The sequence below is a fragment of the Zingiber officinale genome, chromosome 4A, assembly GCF_018446385.1.
Source record: "Zingiber officinale cultivar Zhangliang chromosome 4A, Zo_v1.1, whole genome shotgun sequence".
Taxonomy (NCBI): Eukaryota; Viridiplantae; Streptophyta; class Magnoliopsida; order Zingiberales; family Zingiberaceae; genus Zingiber; species Zingiber officinale.
The window spans coordinates 149,628,210-149,642,427 of NC_055992.1; positions in this window are offsets into that span (position 1 = coordinate 149,628,210).

A 14,218-nucleotide genomic window follows, 5' to 3' on the forward strand; every position below is an offset into this window, starting at 1 on the left:
GTGAGTACATCACCTTTACCATAAATGTGTTTTGAGAAAGTTCTACGAAGTAATCGAGATTAGAAAAATAATATTTTCATAATATTACGATGTCATTTCTATAATTTTATCTTAGTTGCAGAGACTGAATCAGGAATTTTATATCGAGGGGACGAAATGTATAAGTTTACGTTGAGGGGAGGCGACCATATCATTGTCTTCCATTTACCTCTCTTTCACCCCCTATTCCTATACCACATATACTTCTTATACTTAAAAATTGAGGAGAGGTGATTGTCGCCATTACTCCCCCTTTGTCTTTGTCTCTGTCTCTGTCTCTGCTTAATTGTATATCTTATTATTTTATTAAGAATTTGGACGCTTTAATAATTAATTTTGATAAAGCTAAAATGAAATTAAGTTAATATTTTTTTCCTTTTCACACTAAAAATAATTTTAAAATTTAATAGTAATTTTCTCTTATTGTTTTATATTAAAAATATATATTATCTTTAGTCTCACATCTTAGGATTGACAACACCATGAGCAGAGAATGTTCTATAAATGTTGGGCGTTGCATCAGTTGCAACATCAAGAAGATGAAGGGGTGCCCATTCACCTTCATCTTCCTCCATTGAAAGTCATCAAAGCATCGGTTAGTAATCGATGTTTGCTTACTATTTAAAATGGCGTTCAAGAACAATCGACAAGAAAAAAAGGAAGAGGCGACGGTGATCAGTATGCGCGGAAGCGATAGTGAGCAAATGAGAACATCTGAGAGGAAAGGGATTTGGCTCGTGAAACTCGAAGAGCTTTTCGGTTCATCCGTGATCGCGCCGGCTACATGGAAATCGTGTAGTCCTCAGCAGCATAAATCGTGGCATTAGAGCGTCAGCAACCGTGTTCAAATACCGGTGAAAGTTAGCCGCGGAAAGCCTCGCGTTTGTTGCGAGAAGAAGAACAGTGCACAATTTGTTTTGTTTTAATTGATTGCTCAATCAATTCATTCATTTGAATCAATTGATAAGGAAATTGAATCGATTAAATTCACGGCATAGTGAATCCAGTATTTAATCGATTCTTCAATCGATTGAATTCGATTAATCAATTTGATCCGGTGGTAAGGTGGGGCCCGCCCGGCAGGAGGACAAAGTCCTAGGCAGGCGCCCGATTGGGCGAACTACCTTCCCGATCAGCAGGAAGAGTAGCTGGTCTGACACTTCGACAGCTCGGTCAGACACCGAGCTTTCGACGCTCACAAAGCTCAGCAAGGAGGGACGAAGGTCGAGCGGCCTCCCCGCTCGGCTAAGCAGTGGACACAAGCTCGACTCGACAGACAGGGCTCCCTCGCTCGGCAGGGCAGAGCCGAGTAGCAGGTCATCGGTCGAGCGGACTCTCAACCCAACCATTGTACCACCCAGACGACAAACTGGCCGAGCGACCCTCCTGCTCGGCCCAGTAACAGACAAAATGAGCAGTTGGCAATATCTTCCTAGGGATCGGTGTCACCGACGGGCTGCATGGTCGCGACATGGTCGGGCAGAGAATCGTACAGTGGAAGCTTCCACTGTCACGTCAGGGATATGCTCGGGCTGTTCGGGTATGGCGTCAGACACGCTTTTCTGACACGTCTTTTCCAAGTATGCTTTGAGAAGCGTACACGCCTCGGGAAGCGTGCACGCAACTCCTAGTAGCCCTATATAAGGACCCCCCCAGTTTCGACGGAGGTATGTTCACTACTGTAGATACAGTTACGCTGCTGCTCCTTTCTTCTCTACTTCGTTCGTTTGCCGCCGGTAGCTAACTTGAGCGTCGGAGGGCTATCGCCTAGGAACCCTTCCCCGGCTCGGCACTAACGACTTATGGTTGCAAGCTTAGCTCATTGGAGGTCCACGTCATCTTCAGTCAACATTCAGTCAGCGTGAGCGCCACCTCCCCAGCGTCTGTCGACTTGCTCTTGGACATGATCAAATTTGTCGTCGTCTGTGGGAATGCACCTGAATCCGAGCCGAGGAGATGGAGGAAACTAGATGTCTCCACACCGTGGCGCTCACTCTAGAGGAGCTCGATGCGCTCATTCAAGTACGAGCGGCAAAGATAGCCGAGCAACAGCAACAAAAGGCACTAGCCGACCGGCTGGCGCAACAAGTGACGTCGGCCTCTGGAGGTCGGGCGGCGCATGAAGACCTGTCAGAGCAACTCTCCATATGGGGACAGAACAAGATGTTGACTGGCACTCCAAGAGAGGTTCCACCAGTGTCCATTCCGTTTCACCGGGCATTATTTCAGACGCCCTCAGAGATTGCTCAGGTCAACCAGGACAGGGGCTCTTCTTCAGACGAGGCTCCCGTTTGGGACGCATGAAAGGGCAAAGCGCCCCGAGCTGATTCTTAACCCGAGCGGATCAACCGACAATTTTCTGAGGCTATTCTGCAGGATTCGCTGTCGAGGCACTATGCTCCCTTAACGATCGGAGAATATAACGGGTCGATCGACTCGGACGACCATCTTGCTAAGTTCGATAATGCAGCTACCCTTCATCAGTACACAGATGGAGTCAAGTATCGAGTTTTCCTCACCACTCTCTTCAGCTCGGCGCAACGGTGGTTTCAGAAGTTGTCCGACGGGTCGATTAGAAGCTTTAAAGACTTCTGAACGACGTTCCTTCACCACTTCACGAGCAGCAGAAACTATCAGAAAACAAGCTCAGCCTATTCTCCATGAAGCAAGGCCAGAGGGAGACTCTCCAAGCCTACATCCAGTGCTTCAACCAGGTGGTGATGGATATCCCCTCGGTCTCGTCCGAGACCATGATGAATGCGTTCACGCAAAGGCTCGTGGCGGAGACTTCTTCCGATCGCTCGTCAGGAAGTCTCCCCATGATTACAACCACATGCTGAAGAAGGCCAACAAGTACATCAATGTAGAGGAAGCTCAGGCAGCAAGAAGGAAGGAGGCACCGTCCGAGCCGCCCTCGGCAACCGAACGAAGGCCACCGATCAACGATCAACCTCCGAGAGGGCCTCGAGCCGAAGGAGTATGCCCACACCAGGAAGCAAGGTCACACACCATTCAGCATGTTGTCGCTGAGCGGCCGAGACCCTAAGGGAAGGTATGAACCCCTTTGTTCTGCTCATTCCATCAGTCTACAACTCACAATACCCGCGACTGTCGCGGATTCAACCCGGTCGCCCAACCAACGCCTAAGAGTTATCGTCACCGGTCCCCCTTCCCTAACCGGCGGCACGAGCACCATCGTTCCGGTCATCAAGAGGACACAAGAAGATCCCCGCAACCACCTCGTCGGAGAAGCACCGATCCGACCAGAGCCACACGCGACCAAAGCAGACCGTCCGCTCATGAGGAAGAAAATAGAAGTAACACCACACGAGGTGAAATCAACATCATCGCTGGTGGACCGACCAGCGGAGACTCTAACTGGACCCGAAAGTCTTATGCTTGACGGTTGGAGATCCATGCTGTAGGTTGCAACAGGGAAAAGGCGAGCGAACCAGAGATCAGCTTCGGTCCCAAGGACCTTGAAGGAGTTGAAGTGATGCACGACGACACCCTCATTATCCGAGCGGTAATCGCCAACTGTACCATTCACCGTGTATTCATTGATACTGGTAACTCGGTCAACATCATCTTCGAAAAAGTGTCCGATCAACTCCAAATCGATCGCGAAGAGCTGCTGCCGATGACAACCCCACTGTATGGGTTCACAGGCAATGAGGTCCAACCGATCGGCCAAATCAAGTTAGTCATATCACTTGGGGAGGAGCCACTCAAAAGGACGAGGACCACAAACTTCATTGTGGTAAACACTCCCTCCGCCTACAATGTCATCCTAGGCCGACCGGTCCTCAATGAATTCCGAGCGGTCGTCTCAACCTTCTGCCAGAAAATCAAGTTCCCGGTGGAGGATCAGGTCAGAGAAGTAAGAGGAGATTAGTTGGTCGCTCGACGCTGCTACGTCGAAATGGTCAAGATGGAAGCAAAGTCTGCTCAGAAGACGCCCCGGCTGGAGGTAAGTGTTGGTGCAGCGGAGCTGGCAAGAAGGGAGGGGTGAATTGTCTGCAAGTAAAAGATACCCTCCTCAAGACTTTCAACTCAAAAAATAATAGCAATAATTAAAAAGATTAAAATAATAGAAAATAAATAGAGACAGGAAATTTAACTTGATTACAACCAAGAAGGTTGTTAATCCAAGACGGTGGAAAGCGTACTAAAAAAAAGTCTCCTTTCTCTGAAGGCGGAGAAGTCTTTTACAGACTAAAGCTCTTACAAGTTGTTAGGAATTTGATACTGAGTTGATTGCTTTAATTTCCTAGCTCCAGGGGTCTTTATATAGCTCATAGAAATTTTATCCCGAGTGTTGAAGGTGCCTCCAAGAGGGTTGAGGGTGCCTCCAAGCAGTTTGACCGGATAAAGCTCTATCCTATTGCAAACGGTCAGAAAATTGGGTCTGAGGCGCCTCCAATGTTCTTCAAGGCACCTCGGACTGGTTTGAGGCACCTTCAAGGTGATGGAGGTGCCTCCAAGTCTAAGGCGCCTTCAAGGTGTGATGGAGGGGCCTCCAAGACTGCATGGTATAAATAGCCCAATTTCTACATAGTATAAATAACCCAATTTCTGCATGGTATAAATAGCTTCCAGCTTCTCTTTCTTCTTCTTCTAAAGCTCCGATCGCTTGGGTGATTCCGGCCAACCAAAATAGGGCTCACCCGAACCCAATTTTCAGCCTTCTCCTCGAGCAGGCTTCCGACCCGGCTTCTCATTCCTCAAACGCCGTGCACGTTCTTCTCGTCCACCGATATACTCTTTTGCAGCTCTCTCGTCCTTTGGACGTACCGAGCCGGTCGGCTCCATTCCCGTGTCGTCCTTCTCGCTAGCTGCGCCTTCCGCTCAACTTCCTGCACTCCTAAGTTCCTGCACACTTAGACACATGGATCAAATAACAAAGTAGGACCTAACTAATTTGGTTGATCACATCAAAATACCCACGGGGTCCAATAGTATGTGTCATAACCAAGAAGCCTCCTACTTTAGTTTGTGAGGAAAAGGAAGAAGTACAGATACATCCGGACCGAGAAGAGGCGACACCCTTCATAGCGTCTGACCTGGAGGTCGAGCAGAAGGCCGAGCTGATCAGATGCCTTCGGCAGAATCACGATGCCTTTGCATGGGCAACGCATGAGTTGCTCGGTATTTCCCCGAGCGTCGTGCAGCATGAGCTCCACGTCCGACCGGACGCTCGACTGGTGAAGCAAAGGAAGAGAGACTTTAGTGCTGAGCAGAATTTGATTATCCGGGCGAAGATTGAGAAGCTACTGGAGGTCGGCCACATACGCGAGGTTCAGTTCCCGAGCTGGCTCGCTAATGTGGTGCTGGTCTCCAAGCCAGGCAATAAATGGAGGGTCTGCATTGACTTCCGGGATCTTAACAAGGTGTGCCCAAAGAACTTCTATCCCTTGCCCAGGATAGATCAGATGGTAGACTCCACGGCCGAGTGCGAGCTAATATGCATGCTGGATGCATATCAAGGGTATCATCAAGTGTCGCTTGCCCATGAAGACTAAGAGAAAGTCAGCTTCATCACTGCCGATGGTACGTACTGCTACAACGTAATGTCGTCCGGCCTAAAGAATGCAGGAGCCACCCACCAAAGGCTGATGAACAAAGTGTTCCGGCGGCAGATCGACCGCAACATGGAGGTATATGTCGATGACATACTAATTAAATCTCTCTGAGCCGTCGATCTCTTTGCAGATATCAAGGAGACCTGCCAGACCTTCCGGGCGTACAGAATCAAGTTAAATCCTCAGAAGTGTCTGTTCGGCGCAAAAAGTGGGCGCTTCCTGAGATATATCATCACCGAACGGGGCATTGAAGCAAACCCCAACAAGGTGAAGGCACTTCAAGATATACCACCACCAAGAAACTTGAAGGAAGATCAGCGCCTCACCGGCCGGATAACAGCATTATCGCGGTTCATCTCCAAGTCGTCCGACCGGAGCCTTCCTTTCTTCAAGATTCTACGCCGAGCCACCAAGTTTCAGTGGGACGAAGAGTGTGACCAGACCTTCGAGGAACTCAAGACGTATCTGAACTCGCTACCCATACTAGCTAAGCCTACTACCGGTGAACCACTCCGGATCTATCTGTCTTCGACCGAGCACGATGTCGGCTCGGCGCTGGTTCGGTTGGGTGGCGAAGAACAACCCATGTACTTCTTGAGTCATATATTAAAGGATGTTAAATCTTGCTAAACCGGTCTTGAGAAGCTCACATTTGCATTGGTACTCGTTGCCCGGAGGCTCCATCCTTATTTCTTCGCTCACACTATCATTGTGATGACCAATTGTTGGTTAGTCCTAAGAAAATCGTACCGGTTCCACTGTACAAAAATATTTTGTACAAGTGTCGAACCTTTCCTTAAATTGTTGGGACCGAAAAGTAGCTAGAGGGGGGGGTGAATAGCTCTTCGCGTGCTCGTTGTTGGCGTTGCTCGTTTCTTTGATGGTATGCAGCGGAAATATAAGAAACAAAAGCATACAATGCTAACAATGATGGTTTACTTGGTATCCACCTCACAAAAGGTGACTAGTCCAAGGATCCACACCTACTCACGCACCCTCCACTATGAATAACACTCCTTTATGGTAACTACCAAAGGCGGAGAAGCTCTACAACACTCTCAATACAAGAAGAAGAAAGGGAAATACAAGATAAGCAAAAGCTTACAAGATGTACAATAAAAACCCTAACCCTAACTTCTTCTTCTTGTTTTTGATCCGCCTCTTGACTTGGGAAACCTCCAAGAACCTTCAAGAACTGGCGATCTGAGCTTGAGAGAAGTGTGGAGAAGTCGCTGTGTTGATCTGAGATGAAATCGTGAAGTTCTACCGAAGGAAATGAACGCCTGCAGCTTAAATCGACGCCAACGGTCGGATCCCGATCGATTGGATTGCTCCCAATCGATCGGGGAGGCTTTGGATCGATCCACGGATCGATCCAGAGCGCCTCTGTGCTCTCTGGAATAGCCTGGATCGATCGGCCGATCGATCCAGGGCTTATCGCGCATAAACAGCAGCTCCCAATCGATCCACTGATCGATTGGGACCTCTGGATCGATCCACCGATCGATCTAGAGGGGTTCTGTTCGCGGGGACTCACCGGATTGATCGGCCGATCGATCCACTGATCGATCAAGATCTGCTGGATCGATCCACTGATCGATCCAGATCTGCTGGATCAATCGGCTGATCAATCCAAGTCTGCTGGATCAATCGGCTGATCAATCCAGATCTTGGTTTTTGCCCAAAACCAAGTCCAAAGCCCCCTAAACCAACATCTAGTCAACCATGACTTGTTGGTACATAAGACCTAGCATCCGGTCACCCTTGACCAGTTAGGACTCTCTCACCAAGTGTCTAGTCAATCCCTTTGACTCACTTGGACTTTTCTCTTCTTGCCAAGTATCCGGTCAATCCCTCTGACCTACTTGGACTTTTCTTCCTCGTGCCAAGTATCCGGTCAATCCCTTTGACCTACTTGGACTCTCACCAGATGTCTGGTCAACCTTGACCCCTCTGGATTTCTCCTGCCTGGCTTCACTCACCAGGACTTTCCCAAATGCCTAGCTTCACTCACTAGGTCTTTCACCTGACTTCACTCACCAAGATTTTCCTCCTGCCTAGCTTCACTCACTAGGTCTTTCACCTGGCTTCACTCACCAGGATTTTCCTCCTGCCTAGCTTCACTCACTAGGACTTCCCAATTGCCTAGCTTCATTCACTAGGTCTTTCACCTGTCTTCACTCACCAGGATTTTCCTCCTGCCTAGCTTCACTTACTAGGACTTCCCAATTGCCTAGCTTCACTCACTAGGTCTTTCACCTGGCTTCACTCACCAGGATTTTCCCAAATGCCTAGCTTCACTCACTAGGTCTTTCAGTCAAGTATCCAGTCAACCTTTACCTACTTGACTTTCCTTCACAATCTTAACTGGACAACTTTGACCAAACGGGAATTGTATCAACAATCTCCCTAAATGAACAACTGTACCTGCATTGTCCATATCATCTAAACCCAATATATTGTCAAACATCGAAACTCAAACCAAGACTCAGGCTTGGTTAACCAGGTCAACCTTGACCTAGGGAATATTGCACCAATAATCTCTCCCTTTTTGATGTTTGACAATACCTCTTGTTAAGTTAGGAAATTAGGCTACTCCCATAGCCTCAACTCCCTTCATGTCAATATATGAATCCATAAGTTAAGCTCTTCATTCTCCCCCTAAGAGGGCAAACTCCCTCTAGGTAATGAAATCCTAACTTACTCCCTTTTATTCTCCCCCTATTGGCACACATCAAACCATGCCCCATTTTTGGGCACACATCAACAAATTCACTTGTTGAAAACTCTCTCCCTGAAGAGTTGCTCATCGTTGTTCACAACTTCACTCGTTGTGATCAACACGATAATGAAGATCCCATACCCTTCATTATCCTTAACCCTACATTCTCCCCCAATGTAGGCAAATGCCCATCCTTGAGCATTATCCACTTGAAACCACTTGAACAATGAGGATATCCACTCCCCATTAAAGTTCAAACGCTCAACCTTGAGCATGTTCTTAACGGAAGGTTAACCACCTTCCAAGGTTCATGAAAAATAATTTTCATGTCTTTAAAGAGTCCCTCCCCCTAAAGACATGGTGGTAACTTCTGTTATTGCACCAACAATGACTTGGAATCCCTAAAACTTTAGGAAACCCAATTTTAGAAGTTTTGAGGTTCAAATATTCAAAATTTGAAATAAACCTCAACCTAAACTTCAACTTAGCCTTCCTTAACCAATTTATCCTTGTTTTCCATACGAAAACACCCTTTTTATGTATATAAATGTATTTTCAGGGGTTTGGAATGGTTACCTAGACTAAAATAGGTTCAAAGATGCTGAAATCAGACCTTCCCAGCCAAAATCAGCATCTTCGATCGATTAGAGTTGGATTCCAATCGATTGAACCCTGCTGAATCGATCCACTGATCGATTCAGTCTTCTTGGATCGATCGGCTGATCGATCCAGCGAGCTTCTGCTCGCGAGAAATGCCTTCTCAATCGATCGGCTGATCGATTGAGGCACTCCAATTGATCCACTGATCGATTGAAGGCCTGAAATTGCTTAAATTCAATTTCAGCCAATTTCAGAAACCCCTACAAAATTCCAAAAATCGTAAAAATTTGTGTAGACATTATTTAGGGTATAATTTATCATGGAAAAATAGTTTTCTATGAAAATACATCATATTTTCAAAGATTGACACAAACTTGAGAACTTACAAAAACTTTAGTGTTTTCTTCAAGTTTGTGTCTAACTATTCAATGATGATTACTATCAAAAGATAGCCTTCACCAAGGTTTTCCAAAATTATTTTAAAAACATTTTCAAAACCAATATCCCACCATATTCCTTGGGCTTAATGCACATTACTTGTACATTAGCTTTCCCAATGATGGGAAAACACATAACTATGTGTTTTGATGAACTTAAAACTCAAAAGAATGCACTAAATCAACATCTTGAGTTTTGTTCATCATCCTAACATCTCACTTGTATCTAATGTGTACTAAAACACATACAAGTCATCTTATTGGTCTTTGTGAGATATAAAGTTTGGTTTTGCCCTAATCTAGGGATCATGCATATCTATCTAGGTATTTTGTGGATATTGAACATCCACTTAGGATGTTACTTGTTAATACCACTTGTTGACAACACTTGTTGATAAATGCCATTTGTCCTTGCTTTTAAGGAATTAAACATAATGCATGATAATGTTATGGCATACATCAAAATGAAATAGCTTTCAAAAGAAAGATTCCTATAATTACATGATGTATGCATGACATGACATGGTATTTTTGTATTTTCCATAATAAGTCATGAATGAAAAATATAAAACTAAATACGGTGTTATGACATGTGATGGACAAACATAACATGGCAAGGTTTAGCATAAATAAAATTATCTAGATTACCTATCTAAGTATCCTTAATCTTAGCTAACTTAAAAATTAAACTTAGATTGCCCAAAAGTGCTTCAAGAAAATGCCAAAACCTAAATGGGCATTTCTAATTCTCTTGATTAATTTATGCCAATTGAAATTAAGATTATTCCACAAATGTTGGCATATTTCATTTTCCCACAAGAGTAGCACTTTAAATTAAGGCTCAAATTACCTTTAATTTCCTAAGAACATACCAAAATCCCAACTTGGTAGGTCTTATGATTTTCCAATATGTGTCATTTTAAAATAAAACCAAAACTTCTCAAATTTGGCACATTTTACTCTTTTAAGGAGTAAATCATAAATCCATTTCATTTTCAAAAGTTTATAATAACTTTGAAAATGCTCCTTGAGTGTCAATTTCTTCAAAGTTGGGTTAACTACCCTTCTTCTTAGAGTTGACACTCTCTAACCCATCTATGGGGTAGAGAAGATGCTCTTAGGAACCCAAAACCTATTGGTGTTCCTTGGATGCTCTAGGTATTCACTAGGGATAACTTCCCTAGATACCTTCCTAGTGACCTTGTTTGGCTTCTTAGAAGCCTTGGTCACTTTTTCTAGATCAACCCTAGGGATTGCTTCCCTTGTGACCTTGTTAGTGACTTTCTTAGACTTCTTAGAAGTCTTAGTCACATTTATTGCAAAAATACTCTTAGGAATAACCTTCCTAGTATTTTTGACTTGACCACTAGACCTAGGGTTGGTTCCATAACTATATGGACCCCTATGGTAAGAGGGCACATCCTTCTTAGCCTTGGGTTTGTATCCCAAACCTCTATGGCCATTAGATGACCTTTGTGCTCCTAGACCTAGGCTATGCTCATTTTGCCCTTTTAGGATATTTTCCATCCTTTTTAGGGTCTTTTCCATTTTATCAAGCCTTGACCTCAAGACTTGATTTTCTATCATTAAATCCTTAGATTTTGATTTTTCATTACACCCATGAGCATTTTTGTTTCTAGACTTATAACTATGGTCCTTAGTGTGATTGCCTAGATTTTTATCTATCTTCCTAATCCTATGTGTGGTAGTCTTAGCATGATAAGCTACATGATTTTCTTTAATTTTATCATGCCTCCTATTTTCATGGTAAATAGTATTAAAATGATATAAACGTGAATTAGCATGCTTTTTACCATTATGCAAGCGAATAGGCTCAATGAAAGTTATCTTTCTTTTTTACCTTAGAGGCTCCCCCTTGAATTGAGCTTCCTCCTTGAGCCTTGACCATCTTCTTCCCCTTGGGGCATTGACTTCGGTAATGCCCCTTTTGATTGCAAGAGAAGCATATAATATGCTCCTTGCTCTTCTTTGTATTGGGGATGGTCTCCTTGGGCTTCACCTTGCCCTTTTGTACCACTTGGCCCTTCTTCTTGACCAATTTAGGGCATTTACTTTTGTAATGCCCATGTTCCCTACATTCAAAGCATATGATATGATTTTTATTATTAATTGAAATGTTTATCCGGAGGTAGAAACTTCCTCTTGATCCGAAGATATTCCTCCATTCGATTTTGCTTGACTTGCGGAGGTGGAAGCTTCTTCATCCTCATCTTCTCTTGAACCGGATGTGGAGGATTCTTCTTGCTCTTGCTCCGGTGTCAATGAAGATTGCTCCCCCTCAATCCTAGAGGTGGAGGCTTCACCTTCTTTTTCATCCTCTTGTACATGAAACAAGGAATATGTTCCTTCCTTGCTCTTTTGATTGCACTCCTTTGAGGATGAAGCTTCTTAGACTTCCTCTTCTTCGGAAGTTGAGCATCTCTCAACTTCAGAGTCCTCCTCTTGATCTTGCTCCAATGAGTCGCCCTCTTTGGATTCCTCTTGATTCGGTACAGTGGAGGGTTTTTCATGGATTGTTGCCAATTTGTTCCAAAGCTCCTTGGCATCGTTGAATTCTCCGATTTGAGCCAAAATGTGTCTAGGCAATAAGTTGACCAAAAGCTTGGTCACTTTATCATTTGCCTCGCTCCTTTGAATTTGCTCCAAGCTCCATTTGCTTTTCTTGAGAAGCTTGCCCTTGGAGTATTTTGTGGATGTGTACGGTGGAGCCACCCTTGTGTCAAATCCAAGTCCATCTTGGAATTGCATCTTGAAGTTGAGCTTCTTGAAATCTTTGACTTTTGATGAATTTGCTTCAACTTCTTCACCCTCTAGCTTTGCTTGTTTTGTTTGACCCTTCCGGCGATGATTCCGGTGAAGAGCGACCTTGCTCTGATACCACTTGTTGGGACCGAAAAGTAGCTAGAGGGGGGGGGGGGTGAATAGCTCTTCGCGTGCTCGTCGTTGGCGTTGCTCGTTTCTTTGATGGTATGCAGCGGAAATATAAGAAACAAAAGCATACAACGCTAACAAGGATGATTTACTTGGTATCCACCTCACAAGAGGTGACTAGTCCAAGGATCCACACCTACTCACGCACCCTCCACTATGAATAACACTCCTTTATGGTAACTACTAAAGGTGGAGAAGCCCTACAACACTCTCAATACAAGAAGAAGAAAGGGAAATACAAGATAAGCAAAAGCTTACAAGATGTACAATAAAAACCCTAACCCTAACTTCTTCTTCTTGTTTTTGATCCGCCTCTTGACTTGGGAAACCTCCAAAAACCTTCAAGAACTGGCGATCTGAGCTTGAGAGAAGTGTGGAGAAGTCGTTGTGTTGATTTGAGATGAAATCGTGAAGTTCTACCGAAGGAAATGAATGCCTGCAGCTTAAATCGACGCCAACGGTCGGATCCCGATCGATTGGATTGCTCCCAATCGATCGGGGAGGCTTTGGATCGATCCAAGGATCGATCCAGAGCGCCTCTGTGCTCTCTGGAATAGCCTGGATCGATCGACCGATCGATCCAGGGCTTATCGCGCATAAACAGCAGCTCCCAATCGATCCACTGATCGATTGGGACCTCTGGATCGATCCACCGATCGATCTAGAGGGGTTCTGTTCGCGGGGACTCACCGGATCGATCGGCCGATCGATCCAGATCTTCTGGATCGATCCACTGATTGATCCAGATCTGCTGGATCGATCCACTGATCGATCCAGATCTACTGGATCAATCGGCTGATCAATCCAAGTCTGCTGGATCAATCGGCTGATCAATCCAGATCTTGGTTTTTGCCCAAAACCAAGTCCAAAGCCCCCTAAACCAACATCTAGTCAACCATGACTTGTTGGTACATAAGACCTAGCATCCGGTCACCCTTGACCAGCTAGGACTCTCTCACCAAGTGTCTGGTCAATCCCTTTGACCCACCTGGACTTTTCTCTTCTTGCCAAGTATTCGGTCAATCCCTCTGACCTACTTGGACTTTTCTTCCTCGTGCCAAGTATCCGGTCAATCCCTTTGACATACTTGGACTCTCACCAGATGTTTGGTTAACCTTGACCCCTCTGGATTTCTCCTGCCTGGCTTCACTCACCAGGACTTTCCCAAATGCCTAGCTTCACTCACTAGGTCTTTCACCTGGCTTCACTCACCAGGATTTTCCTCCTGCCTAGCTTTACTCACTAGGACTTCCCAATTGCCTAGCTTCACTCACTAGGTCTTTCACCTGGCTTCACTCACCAGGATTTTCCTCCTGCCTAGCTTCACTCACTAGGACTTCCCAATTGCCTAGCTTCACTCACTAGGTCTTTCACCTGGCTTCACTCACCAGGATTTTCCTCCTGCCTAGCTTCATTCACTAGGACTTCCCAATTGCCTAGCTTCACTCACTAGGTCTTTCACCTGGCTTCACTCACCAAGATTTTCCCAAATGCCTAGCTTCACTCACTAGGTCTTTCAGTCAAGTATCCAGTCAACCTTGACCTACTTGACTTTCCTTCACAATCTTAACTGGTCAACTTTGACCAAACGGGAATTGTATCAACAATCTCCCTAAATGAACAACTGCACCTGCATTGTCCATATCATCTAAACCCAATATATTGTCAAATATCGAAACCCAAACCAAGACTCAGGCTTGGTTAACCAGGTCAACCTTGACCTAGGGAATATTGCACCAACATAAATAACCTATTGTGTTCCTTAGAAGTTAAATTAGGAATCGCAGACGGAACTTAACATCATTGATTCCAAATTTAACTTATCTGTTCTTAATGGTTTAGATTTGAATCGCAAGCGGAACTTAACACTATTGATTCAAATCTAC